Below are 20,187 nucleotides of genomic sequence, written 5' to 3' on the forward strand. Positions count from 1 at the left end.
ATTATTCAAAAAAAAAGACGGTTCTAGAACCGGTTCTATGGCTAGGAACCGGTTCCTAAACCCGTGAAAAAACCTAGCGGGTACCTGGGTATTCAGGAACCGGGTACCCGGTGCTGCGAACACTAGGCTGGTGGCTGGTCTACTGCAATATAGAAACGGCACTGTGAGTGTACCTCAGGTACACTGAAGCCGAGACGTAGAACTGGATGAGAGAAAATGGAGTAATAGGGAATGCATAATGGGCCCAAATAAGTGGTCTGAATGCAGCGGAACCGATAAACGTTTAAGCCGACCTATATACAAATCTTTCATGTTCCTAATACAAACCACTTAATTAGGCCTTAAATAAGTACTTAGTGTTAAAACAGAATTATGCAACATTAACACTAAACCTACCAACCGTTTTTGGTCGCATTTCCTAGCACGCTCCGTCAAATGACAGATCGCGGTAGGGTAGAATACTTAACAAATTTTTCTTGGCAGAGTAAAAAATTAAAATTTTACAAGAATATTTTAAGAAATTCATAAAGTTTGATAGAGACATTGTACAGTGCAAATATGTGTTAATTTTAAAAAGTTTTAAGCCGGTCAATTTGACCGGGTTTTTGTATGTTTAGTGTTAATTTCGCTATTCGCCACAATTAAGTTATTGAGTTAAGAGCTTATTAAGTACTTAATAAGTGCTTAAACCAAGATACTAAATGTTTGCAGAGATGAAAAATTAATAGGTTTTCTTAAAATAAAACAGATTTTAAAAGCAAATCTCAAAGAATTCTTTCAGTAACTTCTTTTTCAAACATTTATATTACCTCGTTAGAGTTTTCTGACATTTCCCTAAGTGCAAAACAATAAGATTAATTGATACTTCAGATATTTTTGCAAATAAAATATCCGTGAATAGCAAATACGTTTTAGCCGCCTAAATTAAATATTTATGTCGTGCGAATACTATGCAAAACTAAACAAAGAATTTATTCAGAATATTCCACTATATGGAGACCTTAAGTATTTCCATTTAAGATTTTTGAATTCTCTTAAAAATCTTCACAGAAAAAAAATAGCCAGAAAAAAAATATCGTATCCACGCAAATGAACAAAGTGAATCCTCTTGTAGCGACTTGTACAATTCTGTATGCTCCATAAATAAGATCGTGCAATAAAATTTCAAATTCTAAATCAAATTCATTGAATTGCAAATAAATCAATGGGCTTTTAAAGAAAATTTTATATAAAGAAATTTATGTACATAAATGTTGTGGCTGAAGGAAGAACATGAAGAAAAGGTAAACAATTTCCTTTTCGATGTTTCTAATAATTTCTTCATTCGCTTTTTTTTGTTTCAACCACTAAATTGCCAACCATCAAAGTAGAAATCAATGAAAAAGTTTATGTGAATGGTTAATTAACGTATGTTATTTTCTTTCAAAACTATCCATCAATCCAATTTAAAGTGTTAATAGCGATTTTAACAGCATAGTATAATGGTATGCAATGTAATGCAAGCTTTATAGAAGAATGTGTGTAAAAATTTGTACAAGAAGTTTACGTGTTACGGAACGTGATTTCAGTCAAAATAATCTTATTCATTGTTTGTCTCTCTTATTTCTTCTACTTTTCATTCATTCCTCACTCCACCATCGTAAACTCTTAAGAGAACAGACCAAAAGAACGCAAATTAGACTTTTAAAATCGACCATTTTTTCCTCCGTCTCTTGGTACTTCTCGTGTCGTTTTTTTTTTTTTAGTACATTTTCTCAATATTCCACATATGAGAGCCTAGCCGAGAATAAAAGTCTCAGTATAAGATGTTTTTCCTTGCAGGTAAATTTAAACATTATATTCATTCTGGTGGAATAACAATAAAATTCTTGCTTGACTCGTTTGGATGGTGACAAAATAAAATTAGAATTGCGAGAATTTTGCAGCAAGAATAGCACAAAAAAACACGACAAACAAGACTGCTTCTTAATCTTTCCAAATGCTTTTTCTCCTTTTCTATATATGTTCAGTTTATATTTAAGAACTCCCACCAATAAAAACGACAAAATTCTTGTATCAATTAAGAAATCAATTAATTATACTATGAAAAGCTTTTTCCAATATGTAGTAGAAAAAGACAATTGCCCATTAGTGTTTTTATTTCTCTATTTTCACCTTGATTAACTAAACTAAGAGAAAAAAAAACCAACAAACTGACGTCATCATTTAAATAAAAATAGTGATAAAGTGTCTCAGCTTTGCAAAATGCTCGATCTGAAGAGATAGGTACAGTACTTGGTAAATCCTTAACCATTTAAGGACGACTGGGTCACCCGTGACCCATAGAGAAAATAATTTTTCCTGACTACCTGAAGTTATTACTTTCTAATGTTTGTACATAATCACGAAGTAGAAAGATGTAGGAATCTAGGATATTTTTTGCAAATCTCCAGCTATTTGCTATATAAAAAATATTTAAGCTCAAAAATGACGAATTTTCAAATTTTCACGTTGGTACTTGAATTTTATTATTTTTAATATTTCTAATTTTTTTAAGCAGAAACCTCTTGGGACTAGAAACTATAATAACTATACATAATATTTCTCAACAAAGTAAAAATTATAGTTCATTGGTATTTTCAGAAAAGCTTTATAATTTTCATGGGTCATATATGACCCTATCGTCCATAAAGGTAAAAAGATACCGAATGGATTTTCCGAGTTTTGAGGTCAGAATGTTTCATGTTTTTGTTTATGTGCGCAAAAAATAGTCAATTATTCGTGTAATATTGTAAGATAATATCATTTAGCTGAGATTTCCCAGTGAAATACTGACTGAAGAAGGTAATATTTTGATAATTTATAAAATACTTCTACGTAAATGTTGTAAATTTAATACTTTTTAATCTTGTAGATGACTTCAAAAATGGAAAAAAAAATCAATTTTATATTCCTTTAATATTTGACATTGAAAATTCTCTAAAAGAAATGTCTAAAAGTCATTGACATTATATGGAAAGAAATGTTCGCACAAATAAACCATTTATAGTGGTCTAACTTAATGTTTGTAAAATTTAATATGGCGATTTTTTGGTCCAGCGAAGGGTCCATGTGGATTACATCAAAACACATCGGATTGAAATAAACTGCTAAAATAATTTTCAAAATGAGAAAAGAATATTTTTTTTTTTAACTCTCTTTTGATTGCAAGTGAAAGATTTCACCCCAAGAGAAGAAACATTTTTTTAAGTCTTGCCTAGAGCTTTCGGTCTGGGTAAGACTTAAAAAGTGTTTTTTTCTTTTGGGGTGATACCTTTCACTGGCAATCATCGGCGAAATCCTTGATAAAATCATTACGTTAGTCTCGTCCACAACGATTTTTTAAACGTTTAACAGTAATATTAATTTAGAACGTCAATTTTCTGAAAAAAAATATCTTGTAAACAGTCTTGGAACAATCTTGTAAAATTTATTTATTTCTATAGATAAAGCAACAAACTTTTTGGCTACCCTCCGCTTTATGGATTTTTTTAAATTCTTTCTATTTTCAACATGTATTTCTGTTTAAAGTCGAATCTACAAAGATTATTACACAAAATCTTGTAAAAGTCTTCTTAAAATCAGGTTTTTGAGGAAATTCTTCAACAGATGGCGCTAAAAATAGTGTTTTCTTTCATGTTTACTTCTTTATCTCATGTTAGTTTTGGATTATTTTCTCTGAAATTAATCCAGTCTTAATTACGGACCATTCCTGACCGAATAATCAGTATTTTTTTATGAAAAAAATAATAATTTTGACATATCTTTTACAAAATCTTGCATAATCTGTGTAAAAATTGTAAAAAAAATCCTATGCCGAAAGAAATAGTCAAACATCTTGTCACATTTTTATGCAAGACTACAAGATTTTAAAAGATTTTTACGAGTAATTTTTATCAAAGGTAACATTGCTTACATCGATTGTATCGGTACAAAATCAATGGATTATATAGATTTCTATCTCTTTAAGTTCGAGCAATAAAAAAAACGACAAATTGACGTCATCATTTATATAAAAATTCGAGGATTAAAGTGGTGAACTTCAATATTATTTTCTCACCAAACAACTCCGAAATTCCATAAAGTTTCAGTGACCGACCGAGATTGACCATGACATTAAGACAAAGTTCTCGCCAACACCCCTCAATTTAGTGATCCTTTTCCCTATTTTTACCAATTTCACTTCACACGCAACCATCATACCTGATAAGGTGACCCATGTTACGAATTTTCCCACCCTTATCCCATCAAAGCCTTAAGTAGTGCCTAACGATTTAATTTGCTACATAATGGCTTGTGGTAAAATACACGCTTTAGTACATTTATAGAATCATAAATTGAGAGGTGAAAAATACCATTTTCTTCTGCGAAAGTGTTTTTTTAACTGGATATAGAGAATATGCCCATTTTAGAAAAATATGCTTTTGAATAATATTATCTATTAATAATACCAAGGATCTTTATAAATCACCAACTAAAATAGATTTCAGGTGAAATGGTCAAGGAGTGAACTAAACACAATTCTTTTTTTTTTAAATAGCAAAATTGGGATATATGAAATTCTAATTTTTACAATTCATGGCAAATGATATCTAAAACAACTTGACCTTATTTTTATACGAAGCAATAGGTTTGAAAATTATAATTTAATTAAAAGTATACATTACTTTTTTCTGACTACTTTAGAAATTTCTTTTTGTATCAAACTTTCTTTCAATGTAGGGGAAGTGTGCCAAATTTCGGCCAGCTTCTAATTTCGGCCACTTTGAGTGTAATTTCGGCCATGCAAATAAATTAATTAAAATGGTGTATGTAATATTCGAATAGTCAATGAATTCTTTATAAAAAGAAAGAGGTAGGGTAAGTGTGCCAAATTTCGGCATAGTTGCATATAAGAACGGAAGTCCTAAGTTTGAAATGCAATATTTTTAATTCATATTGATATTTTTTGTTATTTCCTTTTCGGGAGGGTTGTGTGGAACCTTGAAAACTAGTTTATCATCTTTGTTTTCTTTAAATCACTTCCTAAAATATTCAAAAATTAATAAAAATATGGACATTGCTTTGGGTAGTATTCCGGCCACTTTGAGTGAAATTCCGGCCACCTTTTTTCTGATCACCTTTTGTGACGCAACGGATAGAAAATTTCAAAACGTCGTAGGAAGGAGTTTAATATTTAGTTTAATGCGTTTATATGACCCACAAGCCCTGAGATCTTCCGTATAATTTGTCCTGAAGACCTGAAGAGTAGCATCTCAAATTTACGCGCAGATTCCCGTAGTAATTTGCCTTTCCTGAACTCTTTCAAGGCCTTTTCTACATCATCTTTTTCATAGAAGCAATGGTTTTTTTCTCTGGACATTGTGAAACTCAGAAATTGAAATAAAAATAAAAAACATAAAATGTGTAAGAAATTTAGGAAAGCAAAAGATGTTGCCGGAATAGGCAACACTACCTCACCGGAGAGACACTCACAACAAAGTATATACTTTTTTTACGCGAAATACAAGATCCAGATGAGAAATTTTTACCCGAAATTTAAAGATTAATTCACTATTAACATAAACAGAAACAATCTTTAATGAAAACTAATCAATTTTCATGAAAAACACCGAAGGAGAACCTTCTGCACATTTTTCTGTCACATTTTTTGTAAGACTCTTTCCACACTGAGTTTTTACAACGCAATTTAAATTCAAATTATACCTAAAATTTAACGGTCTTTGTGTTAATACATCCTAAAATGAATAAATATTTAAAAGCAAAATGAATTCATTGACTAAACGAATATTGCATACATAATTTTAATTAATTTATTTGCATTGCCGAAATTACACTCAAAGTGGCCGAAATTAGAAGCTGGCCGAAATTTGCCAGACTTCCCCTAAGTCCTCTAAAATTATTTCACAACGAACATGGATTTATCAATTTCCAATTTTGGGGCAGATTTTTGATGATTTAGAATTCAATTTAAATCGATATTAAACCGTAATCTCGTGAGCTTGAACTTTCCACAAAGCTCGAATGCTTTGCAAGCTTTTTTAAATGTAATAAAGCATTTCTGTTGGCTTAGCTCCCTTTTAAACTAGCATTCAACGTTGAAAAGATAACAAAAAACAAATAAAATAATCAACATATTTTATACATTTCGCACTTAATTTTAAAGAAAACTATTTACAACTCTATGCAAGTTGCTAAACTGAAAAAATTCCATGCCAATCCAATTATACCCATTCAACAAGTGAGAATCAATGAGAATGTCGTGCAAATTTGCGGAAAAAAATTTCACCACGTCAATGAAAATGATATGAGTGAAAATCCATGTTAATTTGCATTAGTGGCGTTTATTGTAAAAATTACTCACTGTCTGCCACATAAATAATGTGAGTCAAATATGAGGTTCACCGCCTTGGTGCAGAAAAAAAACAACATTATAACACAACTCATATTGAACACATCATTCATATTTAAATATAAACTATAAAAAAAACGAATTATTCAAAATCAACGTTCAATGTCACGGTTCAGCAAATATAGTGAGAATATTATTGTGTATTTGTGGAAGTTGATGGTTTTTAACTGCTTCTTTTTTTATGTTTAAAGGAATTTTTGAAATGGTGATACTGGATATGAAAAGCCAGGTATAATGAGCAAAGATGTGGTTGGTGGAGTTTGAAAGAAGAATGGTGGTGTTGAATGACGAGTTTTTTTTAGTCATTTCTTTTTGGTGGATGAGATAAGAAAGTCTAATTGGGAAGATATAACCCAGGGATGGATCCACTTTCCGGATTGACCGGATTTTGTGGAGACATCAAAGAAGCTGCAGTATTTTGAAGATTGTGGTGAACGTTCTCCAAAACCTGTGGCTTATATACCGGATTTTTCTCTATAAGAGATTTATGAGACAATTGATCATGATGTTTATAGTAACATTCTAGCATCCTTTTGTGCGATAATACAAATACAAGAAATTGTGTCACAAATAGACCATAAATTAGTGGCACTTTTTTTCATGAACTTTTCCACATCACGGAAAAATTTAGCGCGTTTTGTCGAAGCGAGCCCCAAAGAATTAAAAACAGCGAATCGCTTCTTTTTTTATTTACTATATATTTTTTTATAAATTTGTATCACAATGTGCGAATATATTGCTATTGGATGGAATACTTTAGAGGTGTCTCAGTGGTGTGTGTCTTTCAGTCTGACGCAAAGGTTGTTGGTGCTTAATGAAAAATGTATAATATCAGTGGTATAAATCTCCATTTTAATTGTGTGTCGTCCCCCGAAAAAAAAAGAGAATCTACATGAGGAGAACCAAGTTTGTTGTGTAAATGTTAATGTTCTCCGTGTCTTGTTCCACCTCTCCTCGTGCCATCACGTCCCGGCCGCAGTTTTGGTCGTGTGACGGCCGGTTGACTGGATGAAATTCTTTTTCCAAAGCCCCACCGAATACTATAATTCCGACAAAACATACATTGGAATCATATTCAAGGTCGCATTGGTATGCTTATTTGCTCTAACTCTAAAGAGAAACCAAATGTATACAATCCCAAAGTCCTGTAATTGCCTATTATAAGTCGCCCAGAGCAAAAAAAACGTCTATCGTAGATGCATTTCCCTATCAGAATAGCCTTGGGGATCTTAGTGGCGTAATAGGGAAGAGCATTGGCTCTTGGGTGGATGAGATCTCTGACACGACTTAGTTTAGCACTCGGAGGAAAGAAAGGAATATTACTAACCTACCCCTTTGACACTCTTATCAAGGGGTTAGACAAGACCGCTTGACCACTAGTTCACGCCGTTGAATTCTCGATCACTTTTGTTTAAGGAGTTGCTCATCCCAATATAGGGTTCCGCTATTCTTCGCAGCTGATAATGCAACGTTAAGAAGTCTGTCTGGTTTTGGTCGTCGTTGCTACATCTCTGAATAACATACTGATAGGCTGTGATCTTCCATAACTCCTCCGTCTCAAGAGCGGTATCATTCCTTTTCGTCTTGATCATTTCTGGGAGTCCGAAATATTTAGTTTCACGTCCTGGTTCTTGGGGCTTTTTCTAGGGTTCTGGGACTCTTGGTTCCAAGTTCCTACTGCTAACTTAAATTAGCTCTAGCTAGAAATGATTAAGTAGAAAAGGAATTATATCGCTCTCAGACGGAGGAGTTATGGAAGATCAAAACCTATCAGTATGTTATTGAGAGATATGGCAACGACCGACGATCAAAACCACACTCAGAGACATGAAACTGGGAGCCGAGGTTAAAAAAAGTGTTGAATATGCAGCATATCAATCGTGGTTTCAATTCACACCAAAAAGCAAGAGAAAAGAGAAATTCACACCAACTTTGCTTTACAAAAATAAACTCCACCGAGTGTTATATCTACACCATTCATACAATCTGTGAAAAGACACGTAAAAATGTAATTTTCGTCATCCAAAAAAGTCGTGATTATGTTTTGTATGAATTTAGGACACTTCCATTTCATTATGATATGAAAAAAGCATAAAACATTTTCAAACAAAATTATTCACTATAGAAGATTTAAAACTTGTGTAGTGTTAAATTTACACCCTTTACACCACTAGAAACAAAGATAACCACATGCAAGATGAGTGTAAAAAGTACACTTAAACAGTGTTTTTTAAACACCTCCTTGGGTGCAGTCTTCTGTGCATGCCCATTTGAAATCGTATGGCGTACCTTCGTGAGCTTTTTTTTATTTTGTGGAAAAATTGTGAGATACAGGATAAATTATTGCGTAGAAAAAAACGGTAAGTGCATGAATTTCTTTTTAACGTAGTGAGCAAAGTGAAATATTTGCCAAAAACGAAAAAAATCTAATTTTCTTGAAATAGTTATAAATGCTGTGCCGCTTGTAATATTTACCTTTGTTACAATTAAATATAAGTGTTAAGTGAGGACTTAATATATCATCAAAAATCCTGTGTAGTGACTGGATAATCTTAAAAATTATTGAAGTTGCAACGAAATTCAATTACAACGGAACACAGCCTCGTATATCTCATCTATTTTATTCCTGGTTATTTATTGATTAATTTTATACCTTTTTTCAGTTTCGGCGAACAGAAACCTAAGTCCAAAGAATTTTTTCTGATTGGAGTTGCAGCAGTAGTACAGTTATAAATAATTTGACGGAAACACCCTGGGGCTGCTGCAACAGGGCAACAGGGCACACAGGACTCTATAATTGAGGAAATCCTCATAGGTATGTGATATAATTTGGTTTTTTCTTACATTTTTCAAAATTTTATCCTCCTTGATTGCTTGGGCAATTTTGTTTGAAGTAAAGAGGCAAAAACTAGATTTATCGTTCATATTTTTGTGAAAAAAAAGAATTAACTCAAGAAAGTTGATCCCTTATCATTCAAATTTTAAGAAAATTTACGCATCATTTAGAATGACAAGGAGTTAACTCATAAAAAAAACATATTTTATAATCAACCGAGAGAATCCGATGAGAAGAGTGTCCAGTGAGAAAAGTCCAAAAAGCACTAAATGTAACAAAATCCTTTGTGACAAGGTCTTTCCCAATTATTGCCATACCTGAGGAAGGAGGAAATCCCCTCCGAAACGTCGGTTTTGAGAAAGTAAAGGAGAAAAAACCAAAGGTCATTTCCGTGTTTCAATTATCATTAAATCAACTTTTTTTTTTTTTTTTTTTGATTCCCCCCTTACCTGTCCCCCCTTACCAAGGTCTTAGGCCTTTAGGCCTATTTTGACCAGTATCCTGTGTAGAAAATCCTTTAAAAAACAAAAACGTTCACAAAAATATATACCAAAATCATCAATCTATAAAATTAAAATATCTCCCAAATACTGAGGAAAAACAATAAATATTTAAGACGGTAACCTTACAATTAAATCAACCTATTGACCGAAATTCATCTAGCAATATTTTTAATTCATATTCATATTTTTTGTTACTTCCTTTTCGGGAAGGTTGTGTGGAACCTTAAAAACTAGTTTAACATCTTTATTTTCTTTAAATCACTTCCTAAAATATTGAAAAATTAATAATAATATGGACATTGCCTTGGATAGTATTCCGGCCACTTTGAGTGAAATACCGGCCACCTTTTTTCTGACCACATTTTGTGACGCAACGGATAAAAAAATTCAAAACGTCAAACGGAACGAGTTTAATATTTAGTTTAATACGTTTATATGACACACAAGCCTTGAGATCTTCCGTGTAATTTGTCCTGAAGACCTGAAGAGTGATTTTACACATCATCTTTTTAATAGATTCGATGGCTTTTTTCCTGTGGACATTGTAGAACTCAGAAATTGAAAAAAAAACACAAAATGTATAAGAAATTTAGGAAAGCAAAAGGTGTTGCCGGAATAGGCAACACCATCTCATCGGACAGACGCACACAAAGTATATACTTTTTTACGTGAAATACAGGATCCAGTTGTGAAATTTTACCCGAAATTTAAAGATTGATTCACTATTAACATAAACAGAAACAGTCTTTAAAGAAAACTAATCAATTTTTATGAAAAACACCGAAGGAAAACCTTCTGCACTTTACCACAAATCACAAGACTGCTAGAAACACAATCGATCTGTTACATTTTCTGTAAGACTCTTTCCACACTGAGTTTTTACAACGCAATTTAAATTCAAATTATACTTAAAATTTAACGGTCTTTGTGTTAATATAGTAGAGTCCCGCTATAGGCCATCGCTCTATAGTCCACAATTTATCGACCGTTGATTTCAAAACACTGATTTTAAGTTAGGTTATATTTTTAGTACGCGACATGCAATGTTGTCATAATTTAATATTTTTGGCAAACTTTATTGAGTAGTTGTGATAATTGTGATCCATAATGAAGAGAGTGAGGACAAGTACCACAATCGCAAAGAAAGTGGAAGCCCGTCGAGAAATTTCAATATTAAAAGTGGTTGATTAGTTTTAAAAAATGACACGGACTATGCGACCAAAGTGTCAAATCTGGAACCAAATATGGACTATAGCGAGACTCTACTGTACATCCTAAAATGAATAAATATTTAAAAGCAAAATGAATTCATTGACTATTCGAAGATAACATACATAATTTTAATTAATTTATTTGCATGGCCGAAATTACACTCAAAGTGGCCGAAATTAGAAGCTGGCTGAAATTTGGCACACTTCCTCTAGTTTCGGAAAATTTTCATTAGTCAAACATCAAAGGTCCGACTGTGAGCATGCTACAAAGTCTTCTTGCTTAATTTTTCTATATCTTTTCCCCAATAATATTTCACTTGGACTCCACTGTATAACTTCCTCCTGCCTACAACAACCACCTAATACCCTGGAAGTTGATGGTTGTTCTTCAGCAACTGGAATTGAGTTGTACAATTTTTCCCAATAGGTATATAGAGAACCAAAGGAGATGAGTGAGCATAAAACTTGAAAAGTTCACGTATATTCTTAGCGTACAAATGAACCGGTTTTCTACTCCATCTCACACTTCTAACATTGGCTTCTCAGGCGATCTCGCACAAGAGAACCCAAGACGAAAGATGATATTTTGACATAAATGAAGATCATCGAGGCACGACTATTCCAAGAATTGTTCATATTTGCCCTCCTCTTTCCTCCTCATTCGTCTGTTGTCCACGTTTTTTCCACACCATACCGAGATGTGTGTTTTACTGGGTAGTCAGAGTGAGAAATTCCTCTTGTTCTGACTCCACCAAGATCAAGTGATCTTCGTTCACAAGAATTTTACCATCTCCCCATTTATACAATTTGTCCATATAGACTCAGGGCATAGACATCCGTAATTGATGATCGCGATCGCACAACTCTTAACATGATGATTCTTTATGGTTTTTCTAAAGTTATCCTATTGATGACCTCTAAATGTCCTCTAAAATTTTTATCCTGGTTCTAAAGAGATTTTCAAACTTTAGCTAAAGAGTGAAATCAAGAAATACGATCAAGTTTTCCAAATAAGGATTGAAAATTAAGAATTAGGAATTATTCCTGAGGCACAGTCGCAAATTCTCCCTCGCATAAGAAAAAAAAAACAAAAGAAGAAGACAAGAATCTCTCAGTGATATTCTCCACGTCGATGGATATTTAAGCCCCTGTGTTGTCTCTCAAACAAGGTAACATAATTGAACTTCAGGAATGTGGAGCCTTCAACTTTTTCAGTATCTTCTCCTCCTTCATGCTGGATTTCTTCAGTCGGACACACTTGAATATTTTCTGCCTTCTCTTGCTGGATTCTCTCATCTCTTCCCATCCTCTTCCATCATCTGATTCACTGAATTCATCATTTGGTGCGTTTGCATGGAATTTTGTAGCATCTTTACACTCTGTGCAAGAATACAGCAGAAATGTATAAGATATATGAATTAAAAAAAAAAATAACGAAGAACTTGTCGGCCTTTTTCATATTATCTTCATGTAGATACCTCTCCTCTCTCAGCCATTCCCATAAAATGATCCCATGGAAGACAAGGAGGAAAAACAACATCATTGAATAGTACAAGTCGATGGTATATTAAAGAAGGAATAAAAGTTTAGAGGAGAAAAAAAATTACAAGTTGTGCCTCAACCCACACTGGATAAAAAGACGAGTGAATAAATAGTGGTCTGAGTGTGTTTGCCACCACGATATAATACATAATAAAATGTTAATAACAAAACGAGCAAAGAGATCATGTATGCGAGAGATTGTTGCGAGATGTTAAATGCCTGTAAAAATAGAGGAGACACCGGAGTTGTGTGGAAAGGTTATAAAGAAGCAAAAAAACAAAAAAAAAACAACAGAAAGAATGTACGACTAACCATGAACCTGACTCTTGGCTGGCCAGGCTGTCCGATTAAAAAGTGTTGAATTCTGTCGTCACACCAAAAGATGCGCGGAGGGAGGTGACACAGCGAGCATCCTCTTCTCCATTGAAGATGATCACCGTGATCACACAAACTCTCTTCCTCTTAACATCTCAACACCCCAACATACACCCAAAGAATGCTGGATGGAATGAAGTTCAAGGCGGCATTTTAGCAAGAGGAGAGAGAGACAATCTTCTTGTTGGACCACTTTTGTGATTGAACATCAATTCCTGGTATAACATCAGAAGGCCTCAATCACTGCATCTTTATCTTCTCATAATTTTAGCAGCACTTTTTTTTCTCATCGAGACATCATCACACAAAGTGTTATACAACCTTGCAGAGATTTATCTAACAAGATCTTCCTGGTGAGTCAGGATCACTTGCGCAAAAATTAATATGTTCCAATCAAGTTTTTCCACTTGTTTTTTTTTGCATGGAATTTTTCAGTTCTATCACTGTGGGAAAATTTTAAATGAATTTTCAAAACTGTGCCTACCCCACATTATAAAACGACCGAATGTAGAAACTCATATAAGTATTGAATTTATAAGTTTACTTGCAGTTTGCATTCCTGCCAGTTTGGAATTATAGATTCTAGAACGCAACTATCCTTACTCTTTTCAGAGTATTCTATTTAGTTAATTCTTTATGGCTTTCTCTCCCGAAGTATATGCTTAAGTGTTGATCTCTTTAAAAGAATCAAATTAATGTACCTTTTGGACTATCACTGCAAGGGATTCTGTACTTGTACTCAGTGGCGTATCAAGACACTTATGCGGGGGTTGCGGTTGTATGCGAAGGCGCCCTTACCACGGTAAAAATTGTTCAAGCGGGGGGGGGGGGGGTGGGTGAAAGGTCATACCCCGAAACCACAAGCGTCACCAAAAACACATATAGGGGAAAGGCTCATAAATTTGTCCAGTTTCTTATTTTGGACACTTTGAGGATAACATTGGACACTAAAAATAAATTCACTAAAATGATGGATTTTTATTCCAATATTTGATGAATAATGAATTCTATCTAAATATTTGTTCTTTTTGGAAGATTTTGACACTAAATACGTTAAACTTTGAATATGATTTGAGTTGAAATTGCTTTGTTGAAAATTCAGTGTGAGCAATTGCTTACGAGAAATATGACAGAACTTCGTGTTTACTTCAGTTGTTATTTAGCTGTGGTGAAGTACTAACAATGTTTCTTCGGTTTTAGTGATATTATTGAATATTCATTGAATATTGTGTTGATTCACGTTAATGGTGATTTGTCCATTTGACCTGAAGTGAGATTTGCCTTGTGAATTATATTTTTCGTGTGAAAAATGGGAAATTTTTTAAGACATTCACCAGTGAGGTGCTGATTCTTATTTTGGACAGGTGTTTTTCTCACGAAATTTCGTGAAGTTTTAGCTTTTGTGATGACTAGGTTGGACAAATGCCTGGAGAAACAAAGGAGCATCATCTCTACGAACGAGATGTAGTGAGAAATGCCTTGAAAGGCTCCCGGAAAGGTCAGGGAATGAGCGAATCTGCACGTACTTGGAGTATCGAAGTCAACTCACTTTAATGAATGATATGGAAAGTTTCCGGGCTTCTGTGACATTCTACGTTTCCCTTACATGAACAGGAAGAGGACTTGGTAAGATTGGTTCATCAAATGAAGAACAATGGGCATCCTATTGAGGCGGATTAGCTGTCCAAATTTACAGCCAAGTTGGCCAAATTAATAAACAAGTTGTCCAAAATAAGAGCCAAGGTCACCTCTACTTATCAATTCATTTTTAAACGTATTAAAACTAATTTTAATAAAAATAAGACGATAAATAGCTTGCTAAGTTTCTAAACAACCCTTCTGAAAAGAGAGTAACAAGAAATCTCAATTAGTATAGAAAATATCGCACTTCAAACTTGGAACTTCGATGCTTATAAGCAGACTGTCCAAAATTATAAGCACTTCCCCTAGTGTGCCAAATTTCGAAATAATTGCATTCAAGCGCCAAAGTCTCAAGTTTGAAATGTAATATTTTAAATACAAATTGATTTTTTATTCTTCCTTCTGAAAGAGTGTTTCTTGGAAACTTGTAAAGAGTTTACCGTCTTTATTTAGTCTAAAATCATTCTTAATACATTTTAAAATGAAAAAAAATGTAGACATAGCTTTGGTGCCCTATTTCGGCCACCTTCATTCTCATAGTTCCTTGCCCTTCGGGAATCCTTCCAATATCTTTTTCACGTCATCTCGTTTGTCGAAATTACATTTTCTGTTTTTCTTTTGCATTGTATAATCTCTAGAGTACGTAAAATCTAAAAGTTCATGGAAATTTGAGGAACAAAAAAGGTGGCCGGAATAGCAAGCTGGCCGGAATTTTGCACACTTAACCTGTTTCCTTGTAAAAAAAAATCTTAAAGGTTTGAACGTTTCCGAAGTATTTTAAGTAAATTTTGACATTTTCGTCTTGCCATATCTTGTCTCAAGTCTTTTTTTAATTAAAAAAATTATACGAAAGACTGATCTTCCTGCTCTGAAAAAAATGTTTTGTCAAATTAACAAGACAAGTTTGTAAAAAGGATGTTCTTCCATACAGGATATGCAAAAGTTTTGTCAAATTTGCAAATAACATCCTTTTGACAACATTTCAACAAAATCCATTTGTTCGTTTAACAAGACATTTTTTTTTCAGAGTATCAATACTACTGATCCTCCCAAAAAGTAGACAGAGATCCAAAAGAATATCGACATTGGAGAAATTAACATTCCAGGATGTTAAGAAATAACCCATAAATTATCTTTTTCAACAGGTTTCTTCAGTTGGGGTAGCTCTGGTCGAATCTGATGACTTTTACTAATTTTGTAGAGCTATTAATCTCTATTTTTTTTCATCCACACCAAAAATATTTGTTGTCTCTCTGTTTTTAATTGGCTTAGAATGTTGAATGATATTTTTTTTGTGTGAACTAATGGAATATAAAATGTAAAGAAGATGATGCTGTGAAAAATTAACCCGGATTTCGATAAGTTCTTCCTAATACATAAAGCAACGTGATATGTGCAGGAATGGCTCATCATCAAAACCAATTTTTCTGATGCTCATTTCCCAGAGATAAATCTGGGATGGTCCATTGAGAGAGCAATTGAATTTTTTCGTTCACTTTAGTGTGTGAAAATCTTCCCGTGTGGACCATGAAGAGACTGCGTGCAGACGGCCAAAGAATGTCCAAAAAGTTAATGATCATCCAACCAAGAAGTTGTATACGATGCTGGATGGAAAGGAGGAATTCTTCGATCCTCTCTCTCTTTGCCCTTTCCTCTACCTCCCGCCTCAGAAATATACGTTGCACTTGTGAGAAAGATCAACTCTTTCATCTCTTCCCAACCCTGACCCTACATCCAACAAACTCTTGCACTCTATTTGGATCTCCTGCCAGTTTGTTCCATTTTTCCTTATTATACGTGTCTTGCTTTTTTTCTTCTGGCCTGGGCCCCAGTGTATATCTCATTCTCTGCGTTAGTCTTCACTCTTTTGAAAGAACGTAAGAACGCCAAACAATCCCCAATGCACAGCTTATTATCTCCATTGCCTCTTTGCTCACTTCTTTTCACCGTGTCATCCTCATTCATCCCCCCCCAAGATCCACGGATGTCGCTTGGATCTTTTTATTTTTCTTCTTTTTCCACCTCGAACAACTCGCGTACGAGATGCTCTTGTGTCATTATGGTGTGTGATGTGTTGGTAATACAATGTACGGCGGGTTTCTTGGGCACATAAATGGTGTGGTTGGACTTCCATTCCAGGCATTAATTCCAGTCTAGCTCGCGATATCCTCCCCCCAATGCCTCTTTAGTTCACCTTCTTTCCCCATACAATGAGACACATGAAATACTTCACAGGCCTCGATCTTGGACTTGTTGCCATCTCTTCTTCTTCAACTTTTATATACATCCATATATATATGACTTAGACACGAATAAATGCAATTTTTTTCCAGACTTTTTGCAATCTAGCAATGATTCACAGCACTGTGACCAACGCAGCCATCAGACTTTGTGAGAATAAAATGCTAAAAGTCCGTTGATTCGCAATAAAATTTCAAAGTTCTAAAAAGTTCGATATTGCATTAGTCATCGATATAAAACCATTCAATGAAATCCCAATATGTAATAAAAAAGAATTAACATTGAATAATAAAACCGCAATATTGAACATCAAACATTTTCATTTCCTAACTATCTTATCTAGTTATTCCTTAGGGGAAAGTGCCCATCCTTCATACGATTCCCAAGCTTCGTAATGACTAAATTTTTCCTGTTTCTCAATAAATTTTACTCATTGCATCCATATTTTAAAAACTAGGGAAAAGTAGGGTAAGTGTGCCAAATTCCGGCCAGCTTACAATTTCGGCCACCTTTTTTGTACCTCGAATTTCCATGAACTTTTAGATTTTACGTACTCCAGAGATTATACAATGCAAAAGAATAATAAAAAATGTAGCTTCGACAAACAGGATGACGTGAAAAAGAAATTGGAAGAATTCCGGAAGGGAAAGGAACTATGAGAATGAAGGTGGCCGAAATAGGACACCACAGCTATGTCTATATTTTTATTCATTTTGAAATGTATTAAGAATGATTTTAGAGTAAATAAAGACCGTAAACTCTTTACAAGGTTCCAAGCAACACTCTTTCAGAAGGAAGAATAAAAAAAATCAATTTGTATTTAAAATATTACATTTCCAACTTGAGACTTTGACGCTTGCATGCAACTATGCCGAAATTTGGCACACTTACCCTGCTAAAATTTCAACGAAATCGCTTCATAAATACCAAAAATGCAGTCCGATCAAGACATTTTCGATTATAGCTCTGGTCAGGGAACACCGATGGAGGAGAGCGACCCATCGTTGGAAAGGTCTCGACCAAAATAATGACGCAATTCACCAAAAAATGCTGAATTTTTGGTCGGAAGTAGGGGAATGTAGGCAGCCTTCGCATATTTTTTCGCGCTTCATATTCAGGATTTTTCCTGATTAAACTGTAAAATGGGCAGTGAATTGCACTACACCAAAAAGTTCTCTGATCTTTTAGGTTTCTATGCATATCTAGTTCACTAACATAGTATTGTTGGTTTTTCCTGGACAGGAAAATGAAAAAAAAATATGACGATTTGTGCGATTCTTGCCCCCGGGGGCAGCATTCACACGATGGGGTTTGAGTTCGTCATTGCTTTTTTTCTCGAAATAAACTTTACCTACAATTAAAAATTATTTTCCGATTGTTATACTGTACCCCCGTCCCCGTGAACCCGCAAAAACTATCACTGCACTAAAAGAAGATCTTTAAAACACTTTTTTCACATTTTCTGGACCACTGTTTTTTCTTCCAAATGAATATCGAAAAATCGACTATGAACATGTTCACACGGTTCACGCTGTCAATAACCGTCGTCTCATGGAGACCAGAAGGAGACTATACGCCTGTCGAAAAGGAAATGGCCACGAATGTCTCACAGTGGCTTATGAGACTTAAGTGAAGTTATGATTTTCAAGCTGAAGTTGTCTGATGGATGTGCGAACGCTTACACATTCAGTGTTTGAAACCACACACAGTGTAGTACTTGCGAATTTTCCGCCACCGTGAAAATAATTTCCCTCCGATGCAAAAAATTATTACGTCAATATCATCTCAAGTATACTCTTCATCCACTGTAAGTGATTTTTTTTAGAAATGAGTTTAACTATGAGAAATCAAATGAAATGTGCGCCATCAAAATTACCCATTTTGGGCCAATTTTCTATTTGTGATCCTAGAACCTAGGAAAGAAGGGTTTGGCTGCCTATTTTTACAATGAAGATAAGGTTCATAAATACTTAATTTATCGCTAAGAAATGCGGAACCAACTCTTTGTAAATAAAGAGAAAATTCGCATCATTGGAAAGCTCACACGTGCGAAGCCTGCCTACATTCCCCTATGTTTAATACTCTTATTAGACCATTCTCTATATACAGCATACCGCCGCATAATTCGTATATGTAATATAGGTAATGAAAATCGTGATTATAATTTCTACTAAGTTGTTAAATATTTTCAGAGCAAATTCTAAGTCCATTTTGAGAGAAAAACAAAAAAAATCGAAAGAGAAAATCTGCTAAATGGTTTCCATCGCCATCTACTGGCGGTGTTTAATTCCACATTCAGTACCATTTTATATTTTAGCTTAGCATTAGGGGAAACTGGGGCACCACCAAACACGGGGTAGTACCAAACACTGTGATTTTTTAATCAGATATTCGACTTGAGAGGACAAGACTTAAAGAAATTTACAGGCATCGTAGGGATCCTTGTCCAATTCTGAGATAAAGAAGCCTAAAGATTTAAGTTAAAGCTTTAACTTTGACACTAAAGATTTCGAATTTAGAGTTATAGGAATTTTGGATAAAATAGCCTTTAGCGCCACTAAAGAAATTTGATTATCCAAGATGTCAAATCGGTCAATACAAAACACGTGAAATTTCCACGCAAAGGTTTTTCTGGCAAATAGGAAGGAGAAAGTGAGATTTGAGCCAAATAATTTCAAGTGGTGAGTATTTTTAAACTTGAAATGTTTGTAGATGCGTGATGAGATGAATTTGCGTTTTCAGGAGTTTCGTCTGGACTTGACCAAAGAAAGGAAGTACCCGTCATACTTCAAACGAGTGCTTCGTCAATTTTGTGCTGGAGCACAAAGGTTCTCGACGGATTTAAAGACAATTATTGATTCCCTTTGGTCAAATCTCTAGAATAACTGAATGCAATGGGGGCACCCGAGAGGAACACCGCACACTGGGAAGAGGTAAGCAAAGTTTGAGGTTATGTTCCCTGTCTTTTTTCTTAATTATTCTTTTTTGTTACCATTTTTAGAATGTAAAGAACCGGGAATTTCTACACGAACCCAAGAAACGGGTGCTTATGACCAACACTGAAGAAAGTGGAGATGGTGCACAAAAAACGGAACAAGAACTGACGCTTTTGTAGGGAAAGAACACTGCAGGTGTTTCGAAAGACGTCTGTGGATGGAGACTATGAAATATGTGGACACTGGCCACAACAGTCTTCCTGTGACGATTCTTCTAGATCCGCAAGAGTCCTCCAGTGATTCCATCAACCCACGAGTTTATTCATACAATAACTTCAAGTACTGCATCCATTAGCTACAAAAGCTAAAGATAAGCAGTTAAAATATAATGTAAATCGTCCAATAAATAATTCTCCACAAAAATATACATCTTTGTGATTAACTAAAAACACCTTTATGATTAAACATGCTG

The 20,187-nt window shown here is 34.3% G+C and overlaps 1 protein-coding gene across 2 annotated transcripts in view; it reads right to left on the bottom strand.

The window, feature by feature from the left end:
* LOC129806426 (uncharacterized) overlaps positions 1-20,187 on the bottom strand; it is a 100,259-nt gene that overhangs the window by 73,513 nt on the left and 6,559 nt on the right. The window lies entirely within an intron of this gene.

Source organism: Phlebotomus papatasi, chromosome 3, assembly GCF_024763615.1.
Source record: "Phlebotomus papatasi isolate M1 chromosome 3, Ppap_2.1, whole genome shotgun sequence".
NCBI lineage: Eukaryota > Metazoa > Arthropoda > Insecta > Diptera > Psychodidae > Phlebotomus > Phlebotomus papatasi.